Consider the following 13,238-nt stretch of genomic DNA (forward strand, 5'->3'; position numbering starts at 1 on the left):
TTGTATCAATTTTAGCGTTTTTTTTTTGTAGGTAACAAGCTCAAAAACAATCAAAATATACCTTTTTGGTAATGTTTTTTTCTATTTCTTGATATTGGTTGGTTTGCATTTATTTTAGCGTTTTTCTACGAAAAACACTGGGAAGACACGTTTTCAGTAATTTCGTTTTGCATTCCCATATAAAGTGAGTTCCTTATTATTTATCATTTTGGTGCCTAACATGCTGAAAAACACTCAAAAGACAGATTTCTGGTAAGGTCGTTTAATTTCCTTATATAAGAGGCAGTTTAGGGTTTGGTACATAACAGTCCAAAAAAAAAGCTAAAATCAACTTTTTTGATAATATTCTCTTATATAATTGCCTTGAATTTTCCCAGAATTTTGGCATTTCGGTACCTATGAAGATGAATAAAAAAAAAAATTCCTATTTTTTTATTTTTTTATTTATTTATTTTTCTAAATAAAGAGTGGATTTTAGGTTTTTGGTACTTAACAAACTTAAAAACACTCATAATATACGTTTCTCGTAATGTCCTTTTCTTTCCCAAACATAAGGTTCTTTGCATGTATTTAAGCGTTTTTATAGATAACACGATCAAAAACACTCATAATACATGTTTTTGGTAATTTTATTCTGTTTCTCCATAAAGTTTGTTTTACATGCGTTTTAGCGGTTTAGTATATAAGGAGCTCAAAAACACTTAAAGGCATGATCTTGATAAAAATTGGTTTTATTCAAAGGTAATGTGATTGCCCTGCTTTTTAGTGCTTTATTGCCTATCAGGCTCAAAAACACTCAAAAGACATTATTCTTATAATGTCATTTTTTTCTCACATAAAGCTGGTTTCGCATGCAATTTGGGTTTTGGTAACTAAGAATGTGAAAAGCTCTCAAAAGACACGCATTTAGTAAGGTTGTTCTGTTTCTCAATTAGGAATGTTATTCATGAGTTTCAGCATTTTGGTATCTAGGAAACTTCTCCATATCCACATGTTTTTGCGTTTTTTGCCTTTTGGTTCTTTTGAACTATAAAACACTCATTATACACTTTTCTTGCAATGTCCTTTTATTTCCTAATATAGAGTGCTTTGCATCAATTTTCATGTTATTTGTAGGTAACAAGCTCAGAAAAACTCAAAATATGCCTTTTTGGTAATGTTTTTCTATTTTTTTTTATATTGGTTGGTTTGCATCCGTTTTACCGTTTTTCTACGTAAAACACTGAGAAGACACGTTTTCAGTAATTTTGTTTTGAATTCCTATATAGAGTGAGTTCCTTATTTATTTATCGTTTTGGTGCCTAACATTCTGAAAAAAACACTCAAAACACAGATTTCTTTTAAGATCGTTTAATTTCCTCATATAGGACGCTTTGCATGCAATTTAGGGTTTGGTACATAACAGTCCGAAAAAAAAGCTAAAATTAACTTTTTTGATAATTTTCTTTTATCATATAATAGTCCTGAATTTTTCCTGAATTTTGGCATCTCGGTACATATGAAGATGAATAACAAAAAAAAAAAAATCCTATTTTTTTCATTTTCTTACTTTTTTTTTTTTCTAAATAAAGAGTCTTATTTGTGGGTTTTAGCTTTTTGGTACTTAAGGAACTTAAAAACACTTATAATACACATTTCTCGTAGTGTCCTTTCGTTTCGCAAACATAAGGTTCTTTGCATGTATTTGAGCGTTTTTATAGATAACATGATCAAAAACACTCAAAATATATGTTTTTGGTAATCTTATTTTGTTTCTCCATAAAAGGTGTTTTGCATGCATTTTAGCGTTTTGGTATGTAATGAGCTCAAAAAAACTTAAAGGCAAGTTCTTGGTAAAAGTTGTTTTTATTCCCATGAAATGTGATTGCCCTGCTTTTTAGTGCTTTATTGCCTAACACGCTCAAAAACACTCAAAAGACACTTTTCTGGTAATATCATTTGTTTTCCCACATAAAGCTAGTTTTGCATGGAATTTGGGGTTCTGGTAACTAAGAATGTGAAAAAAAAACTCAAAACACAGGCATTAATAAGGTTTTTCTATTTCTTAATTAAAAGTGTTATTCATGATTTTCAGCATTTTGATATGTAAGAAACTTTCCTAATACACACATTTGCTAAAGTATTTCTGTTTCAAATTTAAATTCATGAGTTTCAACTTTTTGGTATGTCAGAAACTTCTTTATGTACACGAGTTTTGAGTTTTTTACCTTGTGGTTCTTCTCAAAATATAAAACACTCATACACGTTTCTCGTAATGTCCTTTTCTTTGCCAATATAAAGTGCTTTCCATCCATTTTTACATTTTTTTTTACATTTTTTTTGTAGGTAACAAGCTCAAAAACACATCAAAATATATCTTTTTGGTAATGTTATTCTATTTCTTCATATTGGTTGGTTTACATCCGTTTTAGCGTTTTCTACGTAAATCACTGAAAAGACACGTTTTCAGTAATATTGTTGAAATTGCTGAAAAAAACACTCATAAGACAGGTTTCTGGTAAAGTCGAGTAATTTCTTCATATAGGTGGCTTTGCATGCACTTCAGGGTTTGGTACATAAAGCTAAAGCATAAAGCTAAAATTATTTTTTTATAATGATTTTTTTTACAAAATTTCCCTGAATTTTTCCAGAATTTTGGTATCTCGGTACCTATGAAGATGAATAACAAATTTTTTTTTTCTCTCTATAAAGTGTTATTTGTGACTTTTAGCTTTTTGGTACTTAAGGAACTTAAAAACATTCATAATAAACAATTTTCGTAATGTCCTTTTCTTATACAAACATAGGGTTCTTTACATGTATTTAAGCGTTTTTATAGGTAACATGATCAAAAACACTCAAAATACATATTTTTGGTAATGTTATTCTGTTTGTCCATAAAGGGTGTTTTACATGCGTTTTAGCGTTTTGGTATGTAAGGAGTTAAAAAAACACTTAAAGGCAAGTTCTTCGTAAAAGTTGGTTTTATTCTCAAGTGATGTGATTGTTTTGCTTTTTAGTGCTTTGTTGTATATCACGCTCAAAAACACTCAAAAGACATTTTTCTGGTAATGTCATTTTTTTTTTCCCCACATAAAGGTAGTTTCGCATGTAATTTGGCAATTTCGTAACTAAGAATGTGAAAAATACTCAAAATACACAATTTGGTAAGGTAGTTCTGTTTCTCGATTAAAAGTGTTATTGATGCATTTCATCATTTTGGTATGTAAGAAACTTCTCTATATACACGAGTTTTTGCGTTTATTGCCTTGTGGTTCTTGTGAAATTATTAAACACTCATTTTTTCTCATTTCTCGTAATGTTCTTTTGTTTCCTAATATAGAGTGCTTTCCATCCATTTTTGCATTTTTTGTAGGTAACACGCTTAAAAACACTCAAAACATATATTTTTGGTAATGTTATTCTACTTCTTCATATTGGTTGGTTTGCATCCGTTTTAGCGTTTTTCTTTGTAAATCTCGGAAAAGACTCGTTTTCAGTAACCCTGTTGAAAATACTTCTGGTACAGGTTTATGGTAAAGTCGTGTAATTTTCCCATAGAAGTGGCTTTGCATGCACTTCAGGGTTTGTTACATAACTGCGGAAAAAAGCTAAAATTATTATTTTTTTGTTAATTTTTTTTCTTTACGAAATTTCCCTGAATTTTGCCAGAATTCTAGCATCTCGGTACCTATGAAGATGAATAAAAAAAAAAAAGAAATTTAAATATATATATATATATATATATATATATATATATATATATATATATATATATATATATATATATATATATATATATATATATATATATATATATATATATATATATATATATATATATATATATATATATATATATATATATATATATATATATATATATATATATATATATATATATATTTTATTTTATTTTTTCTCTATAAAGAGTGTTATTTGAGTGTATTAGCTTTTTGGTACTTAAGGAACCTAAAAACTCTCATAATACATAATTTTCGTAATATCCATTCATTTCACAAACATACGGTTCTTTACATGTATTTAAGCGTTTTTATAGGTAACATCATCAAAAACACTTAAATTCATGTTTTTAGTAATGTTATTTTGTTTCTCCATAAAGGGTGTTTTGCATGCGTTTTATCGTTTTGTTATGTAAGGAGTTAAAAACACTTAAAGGCATGTTTTTGGTAAAAGTTGGTTTTATTCCCATGTAATGTGATTGTTCTGCTTTTTAGTGCTTTGTTGCATATCACGCTCTAAAACACTCAAAAGACACTTTTCTGGTAATGTCATTTTTTCCCACATAAAACTAGTTTCGCTTGTAATTTCGGATTTTCGTAACTAAGAATGTGAAAAACACTAAAAATACTCACATTTGGTAAGATACTTCTGTTTCTCAATTAAAAGTCTAATTCATGAGTTTCAGCATTTTGGAATGTAAGAAACTTCTTTATATACACGAGTTTTTGCGGTTTTTGCCTTGTGGTTCTTATGAAACTATAAAACACTCATTATACTCGTTTCTCGTAATGTCCATTTGCTTCCCAATATAGAGTGCTTTCCATGCATTTTCGCGTTTTTTGTAGGTAACAATTTCAAAAACTCAAACTATACCTTTTTGGTAATGTTATTCTATTTCTTCATTTTGGTTGGTTTGCATCCGTTTTAGCGTTTTCTACGTAAAACACCGAAAATACACGTTTTCAGTAATTTTGTTTTGGATTCCCATATAGATTGACTTTCTTGGGTTTTATCGTGTTGGTTCCTAACATGCTGAAAAACACTCATAAGACAGTTTTTTGGCAAAGACGTTTAATTTCCCCATATAGGTGGCTTTGCATGCACTTTAAGGGTTTGGTACATAAGAGTCTGAAAAAAAACCTAAATTTAACTTTTTTGATAATGTTTCTCATTTCATATAATTTCCTGAACTTTGCCCGAATTTTGGCACCTCGTTACCTGTGAAGATGAATAAGAATGAAAAAAAAATATCGTGTAATTTGTGGCTATTACCTTTTTCGTACTTAATGAACTTAAAAACACTCATAATACACGTTTCTCGTAATGTCCTTTCATTTCCCAAAAATAGCGTTTTTTGCATGTATTTAAGCGTTTTTATTGGTAACATGATCAAAAACACTCAAAATACATGTTTTTGGTAATGTTATTCTGTTTAACCATAAAGAGTGTTTTGCATGCGTTTTAGTGTTTTGGTTTATAAGGAGCTCAAAAATACTTAAAGGCAAGTTCTTGGTAAAAATGCGTTTTCCTCCAATGTAATGTGATTGCCCTCCTTTTTAGTGCTTTATTGCCTATGACGTTCAAAAACACTCAAAAGACATTTTTCTGGTAAAGTCTTTTTTTTTTCCCACAAATCTATTTTCGCATGCAATTTCCATTTTGGTAACTAAGAATATGAAAAGCACTCAAAATACACGCATTTGTTAAGGTTGTTCTGTTTCTCAATTAGGAGTGTTATACATGAGTTTTAGCATTTTTGTATCTAGGAAACCTCTCCATATACACGAGATTTTGCGTTTTTTGCCTTGTGGTTCTTTTGAACTATAAAACACTCATTATACACTTTTCTTGCAATGTCCTATTGTTTCCCAATATAGAGTGCTTTGCATCAATTTTCGCGTATTTTGTAAGTAAAAAGCTGAAAAACACTCAAAATATATCTTTTTAGTAACGTTTTTCAATTTCTTGATATTGGTTGCTTTGCATCCGTTTTATCGTTTTTCTACGTAAAACACTGAGAAGACACGTTTTCAGTAACTTTGTTTTGGATTTCCATATAGAGTGAGTTCCTTATTATTTATCGTTTTACTGGCTAACATGCTAAAAAAACACCCAAAACACAGATTTCTGGTAAGGTCGTTTAATTTCCTATTATAGGAGGCTTTGCATGCACTTTAGGGTTTGGTACATAACAGACCGAAAAAAAAGCTGAAATTAACTTTTTTGATAATATTCTTTTATTGCCAGAATTTTGGCATCTCGGTACCTATGAATATGAATAAAAAAAAAATAAATAAATATTCCTATTTTTTTATTTTTTTATTTTTTATTTTCTAAATAAAGAGTTTTATTTGTGGGTTTTAGCTTTTTGGTACTTAAGGAAATAAAAAAAAACACATAATACAAGTTTCTCGTAATGTCCTTTTGTATCCCAAACATGATGTTCTTTATTTAAGCGTTTTTATAGATAACATGATCAAAAACATTCAAAATACAATTTTTTGGTAATGTTGTTCTGTTTCTCCATAAAGTTTGTTTTGCATGCGTTTTAGCGGTTTGGTATATAAGGAGCTCAAAAACACTTAAACGCAAGTTTTTGGTATAAATTGGTGTTATTCCAATGTAATATGATTGCCCTGCTTTTTAGTGCTTTATTGCCTATCACGCTCAGAAACTTTTCTGGTAATGTCATTTTTTTCTCACATAAAGGTTGTTTAGCATGCAATTTGGGGTTTTGGTAACTAAGAATGTGAAAAGCACTCAAGATACACACATTTATTAAGGTTGTTCTGTTTCTCAGTTAAGAGTGTTATTCATGAGTTTCAGCATTTTGGTATCTAGGAACCTTCTCCATATACACGAGTTTTTGTGTTTTTAGCCTTTTGGTTCTTTTGAACTATAAAAAAAAACTTATTATATACTTTTCTTGCAAAGTCCTTTTGTTTTCTGATATAGAGTGCTTTGCATCAATTTTCGCGTTTATTGTAGGTAACAAGCTGAAAAACATTCAAAATATACGTTTTTGGTAATGTTTTTCTATTTCTTGATATTGGTTGGTTTGCATCCGTTTTAGCGTTTTTTCTACGTAAAACACATAAAAAACATGTTTTCAGCAATTTTGTTTTGGATTCTCATATAGAGTGAGTTCCTTATTATTTATCGTTTTGGTGCCTAACATGCTGAAAAACACTCAAAAAACAGATTTCTGTTAAGATCGTTTAATTTCCTCATATAGGAGTCTTTGGATGCACTTTAGGGTTAGGTACATAACAGTCCGAAAAAAGCTAAAACTAACTTTTTTGATAATTTTCTTTTATCATATAATAGTCCTGAATTTTCCCAGAATTTTGGCATCTTGGTACATATGAAGATGAATAACAAAAAAAAAAAAAAAAAAAATCCTATTTTTTCATTTTCTTCCTTTTTTTTCTAAATAAAGTCTTATTTGTGGGTTTTAGCTTTTTGGTACTTAAGGGAATTAAAAACACCTATAATACACATTTCTCGTAGTGTCCTTTCGTTTCGCAAACATAAGGTTCTTTGCATGTATTTGAGCGTTTTTATAGATAACATGATCAAAAACACTCAAAATATATGTTTTTGGTAATCTTATTTTGTTTCTCCATAAAAGGTGTCTTGCATGCATTTTAGCGTTTTGGTATGTAATGAGCTCAAAAACACTTAAAGGCAAGTTTTTGGTAAAAGTTGTTTTTATTCCCATATAATGTGATTGCCTTGCTTTTTAGTGCATTATTGCCTAACACGCTCAAAAACACTCAAATGACACTTTTCTGGTAATATTATTTGTTTTCCCACATAAAGCTAGTTTTGCATGGAATTTGGGGTTTTGGTAACTAAGAATGTGAAAAAAAACACAAAACACAGGCATTTGGTAAGGTTGTTCTATTTCTTAATTAAAAGTGTTATTCATGATTTTCAGCATTTTAGTATGTAAGAAACTTTTCTAATACACACATTTGGTAAGGTATTTCTGTTTCAAAATTAAAAGTGTTATTCATGAGTTTCATCTTTTTGGTATGTCAGAAACTTCTTTATGTACACGAGTTTTTGAGTTTTTTACCTTGTGGTTCTTGTCAAACTATAAAACACTCATACACGTTTCTCGTAATGTCCTTTTATTTGCCAATATAAAGTGCTTTCCATCCATTTTTGCATTTTTTGTAGGTAACAAGCTCAAAAACACATCAAAATATATCTTTTTGGTAATGTTATTCTATTTCTCCATATTGGTTGGTTTACATCCGTTTTAGCGTTTTTCTTCGTAAATCACTGAAAGACACGTTTTAAGTAATATTTTTGCAATTGCTGAAAAACACTCAAAAGACAGGTTTCTGGTAAATTCGTGTAATTTCCACATATAGGAAGATTTTCCTGCACTTCAGGGTTTGTACATAACTAAATCTAATATTATTTTTTATGATGATTTTTTTTTTTTTAATTTCCATGAATTTTGCCAGAATTTTGGCATCTCGGTACCTATGAAGATAAATAAAAAAAAAATAAAAAAATTCTCTCTATAAAGAGAGTTATTTGTGGGTTTTAGCTTTTTGGTACTTAAGGAACTTAAAAACACTCATAATACAAGATTTTCGTAATGTCCTTTTGTTATACAAACATAGGGTTCTTTACATGTATTTAAGCGTTTTTATAGGTAACATGATCAAAAACACTCAAAATACATGTTTTTCGTAATGTTATTCTTTTTCTCCATAAAGGGTGTTTTGCATGCGTTTTAGCGATTTGGTATGTAAGGAGTTAAAAAACACTTAAAGGCAAGTTCTTCGTAAAAGTTGGTTTTATTCCCATGTAATGTGATTGTTGTGCTTTTTAGTGCTTTGTTGCATATCACGCTGAAAAACACTAAAAAGACACTTTTTTGGTAGTCATTTTTTTTCCCCATATGAAGGTAGTTTCGCATGTAATTTGGCATTTTCGTAACTACGAATGTGAAAAACACTCAAAATACACAATTTGGTAAGGTAGTTCTGTTTATCGATTAAAAGTGTTATTCATGCATTTCATCTTTTTTTCTATGTAAGAAATTTCTCTATATACACGAGTTTTTGCGTTTATTGCCTTGTGGTTCTTTTAAAACTATAAAACACTCATTATACACGTTTCTTGTAATGTCCTTTTGTTTCCTAATATAGAGTGCTTTACATCCATTTTTGCATTTTTTTTGTAGGTAACAAGCTCAAAAACACTCAAATATATCTTTTTGGTAATGTTATTCTATTTCTTCATATAGGTTGGTTTGCATCCGCTTTAACGTTTTTCTACGTAAAACACTGAAAAGACACGTTTTCAGTAATTTTCTTTTGGATTCACATATTGACTGACTTCCATATTATTTATCGTTTTGGTGCCTAACATGCTGAAAAACACTTAAAAGACAGGGGTCTGGTAAAGTCGCTTAACTTCTTTATATAGGTGGCTTTGCAAGCACTTTAGGGTTTGGTACATAACAATCCGAAAAAAAAGCTATAATTAACTTTTTTGTTAATGTTCTTTTTTCCAAATAAATTCCCTGAATTTTGGCAGAATTTTGGCATCTCGGTACCTATAAAGATAAATAACAAAAAAAAAAAAAAAAAATCCTATTTTTTAATTTTTTGTTTAATATTTTTTTTTTTCTAAATAAAGAGTGTTATTGTGGGTTTTAGCTTTTAGGTACTGAAGGAACTTAAAAAACACTCATAATACACGTTTCTCGTAATGTCCTTTCGTTTCCCAAACATAAGGTTCTTTGCATGTATTTAAGTGTTTTTATAGATAACATGATCAAAAACACTCAAAATACATGGATTTGGTAATATTATTCTGTTTCTCCATCAAATGTATTTTGCAGGCGTTTTAGCGTTTTGGTATGTAAGGAGCTCAAAAAACACTTAATGGCAAGTTCTTGGTAAAATTTGGCTTTATTCCCATGTAATGTGATTGCCCTTCCTTTTAGTGCTTTATTGCGCAACACGTTCAAAAACACTCAAAAGACATGCAAGGCCTCGCATATGAGGAAATTAAAGACCTTACCAGAAATCTGTCTTTTGAGTGTTTTTCAGCATGTTAGGCATCAAAATGATAAATAATAAGGAACTCACTCTATGTGGGAATCCAAAAGAAAATTACTGAAAACGTGTCTTCTCAGTGTTTTACGTAGAAAAACGCTAAAACTGATGCAAACCAACCAATATCAAGAAGCAGAAAAACTTTACCAAAAATGTATATTTTGAGTGTTTTTTTTTTTTTTTTTATGTAGGAAGGATACTGGCCAAGGGCAACAAAAATCTAATAAAAAAAAAAAATGCCCACTGAAATGCCAGTCCCATAAAAGGGTCAAAGCAGTGGTCAAAAATTGGTGGATAAGTGTCTTGAAACCTCCCTCTTGAAGGAATTCAAGTCATAGGAAGGTGGAAATACAGAAGAAGGCAGGGAGTTCCAGAGTTTACCAGAGAAAGGGATGAATGATTGAGAATACTGGTTAACTCTTGCGTTAGAGAGGTGGACAGAATAGGGGTGAGAGAAAGAAGAAAGTCTTGTGCAGCGAGGCCGCGGAAGGAGGGGAGGCATGCAGTTAGCAAGATCAGAAGAGCAGTTGGCATGAAAATAGCGGTAGAAGACAGCTAGATATGCAACATTGCGGCGGTGAGAGAGGGGCTGAAGACAGTCAGTTAGAGGAGAGGAGTTGATGAGACGAAAAGCTTTTGATTCCACCCTGTCTAGAAGAGCAGTATGAGTGGAACCCCCCCCCAGACATGTGAAGCATACTCCATACATGGACGGATAAGGCCCTTGTACAGAGTTAGACGCTGGGGGGGTGAGAAAAACTAGCGGAGACGTCTCAGAACACCTAACTTCATAGAAGCTGTTTTAGCTAGAGATGAGATGTGAAGTTTCCAGTTCAGATTATAAGTAAAGGACAGACCGAGGATGTTCAGTGTAGAAGAGGGGGACAGTTGAGTGTCATTGAAGAAGAGGGGATAGTTGTCTGGAAGATTGTGTCGAGTTGATAGATGGAGGAATTGAGTTTTTGAGGCATTGAACAATACCAAGTTTGCTCTGCCCCAATCAGAAATTTTAGAAAGATCAGAAGTCAGGCGTTCTGTGGCTTCCCTGCGTGATATGTTTACCTCCTGAAGGGTTGGACGTCTATGAAAAGACGTGGAAAAGTGCAGGGTGGTATCATCAGCATAGGAGTGGATAGGACAAGAAGTTTGGTTTAGAAGATCATTAATGAATAATAAGAAGAGAGTGGGTGACAGGACAGAACCCTGAGGAACACCACTGTTAATAGATTTAGGAGAAGAACAGTGACCGTCTACCACAGCAGCAATAGAACGGTCAGAAAGGAAACTTGAGATGAAGTTACAGAGAGAAGGATAGAAACCGTAGGAGGGTAGTTTGGAAATCAAAGCTTTGTGCCAGACTCTATCAAAGGCTTTTGATATGTCCAAGGCAACACCAAAAGTTTCACCAAAGTCTCTAAAAGAGGATGACCAAGACTCAGTAAGGAAAGCCAGAAGATCACCAGTAGAGCGGCCTTGACGGAACCCATACTGGCAATCAGATAGAAGGTTGTGAAGTGATAGATGTTTAAGAATCTTCCTGTTGAGGATAGATTCAAAAACTTTAGATAAGCAGGAAATTAAAGCAATAGGACGGTAGTTTGAGGGATTAGAGCGGTCACCCTTTTTAGGAACAGGTTGAATGTAGGCAAACTTCCAGCAAGAAGGAAAGGTAGATGTTGACAGACAGAGCTGAAAGAGTTTGACTAGGCAAGGTGCAGGCACGGAGGCACAGTTTCGGAGAACAATAGGAGGGACCCCATCAGGTCCATAAGCCTTCCGAGGGTTTAGACCAGCGAGGGCATGGAAAACATCATTACGAAGAATTTTAATACGTGGCATGAAGTAGTCAGAGGGTGGAGGAGAGGGAGGAACAAGCCCAGAATCGTCCAAGGTAGAGTTTTTAGCAAAGGTTTGAGCAAAGAGTTCAGCTTTAGAAATAGACGTGATAGCAGTGGTGCCATCTGGTTGAAGTAGAGGAGGGAAAGAAGAAGAAGCAAAGTTATTGGAGATATTTTTGGCTAGATGCCAGAAATCACGAGGGGAGTTAGATCTTGAAAGGTTTTGACATTTTCTGTTAATGAAGGAGTTTTTGGCTAGTTGGAGAACAGACTTGGCATGGTTCCGGGCAGAAATATAAAGTGCATGAGATTCTGGTGATGGAAGGCTTAAGTACCTTTTGTGGGCCACCTCTCTATCATGTATAGCACGAGAACAAGCTGTGTTAAACCAAGGTTTAGAAGGTTTAGGACGAGAAAAAGAGTGAGGAATGTACGCCTCCATGCCAGACACTATCACCTCTGTTATGCGCTCAGCACACAAAGACGGATCTCTGACACGGAAGCAGTAGTCATTCCAAGGAAAATCAGCAAAATACCTCCTCAGGTCCCCCCAACTAGCAGAGGCAAAACGCCAGAGGCACCTTCGCTTAGGGGGATCCTGAGGAGGGATTGGAGTGATAGGACAAGATAAAGATATGAGATTGTGATCGGAGGAGCCCAACGGAGAAGAAAGGGTGACAGCATAAGCAGAAGGATTAGAGGTCAGGAAAAGGTCAAGAATGTTGGGCGTATCTCCAAGACGGTCAGGAATACGAGTAGGGTGTTGCACCAATTGCTCTAGGTCATGGAGGATAGCAAAGTTGTAGGCTAGTTCATCAGGATGGTCAGTGAAGGGAGAGGAAAGCCAAAGCTAGTGGTGAACATTGAAGTCTCCAAGAATGGAGATCTCTGCAAAAGGGAAGAGGGTCAGAATGTGCTCCACTTTGGAAGTTAAGTAGTCAAAGAATTTCTTATAGTCAGAGGAGTTAGGAGAGAGGTATACAGCACAGATAAATTTAGTATGAGAATGACTCTGTAGTCGTAGCCAGATGGTGGAAAACTCGGAAGATTCAAGAGCGTGGGCACGAGAGCAGGTTAAGTCATTGCGCACATAAACGCAGCATCCAGCTTTGGATCGAAAATGAGGATAGAGAAAGTAGGAGGGAACAGAAAAGGGGCTACTGTCAGTTGCCTCAGACACCTGAGTTTCAGTGAGGAAAAGAAGATGAGGTTTAGAAGAGGAGAGGTGGTGTTCTACAGATTGAAAATTAGATCTTAGAACGCGAATGTTGCAGAAGTTAATGAAGAAAAAGTTGAGGGGGGTGTCAAGACACTTAGGGTTTTTGAGCTTGTTACCTACAAAAAAACGCAAAAATTGATACAAAGCACTCTATATTGGGAAACAAAGGGACATTGCAAGAAAAGTGTATAATGAATGTTTTATGGTTAAAAAAAAAAAAAAAACACAAGGCAAAAAACGCAAAAACTCGTGTATATGGAGAATTTTCGTAGATACCAAAATGCTGAAACTCATGAATAACACTATTAATTGAGAAACAGAACAACCTTACTAAATGCGTGTCAAAAACACTAAAAGGCAAGTTCTTTTTTT

Source organism: Scylla paramamosain, unplaced genomic scaffold, assembly GCF_035594125.1.
Source record: "Scylla paramamosain isolate STU-SP2022 unplaced genomic scaffold, ASM3559412v1 Contig3, whole genome shotgun sequence".
NCBI classification, from domain to species: domain Eukaryota; kingdom Metazoa; phylum Arthropoda; class Malacostraca; order Decapoda; family Portunidae; genus Scylla; species Scylla paramamosain.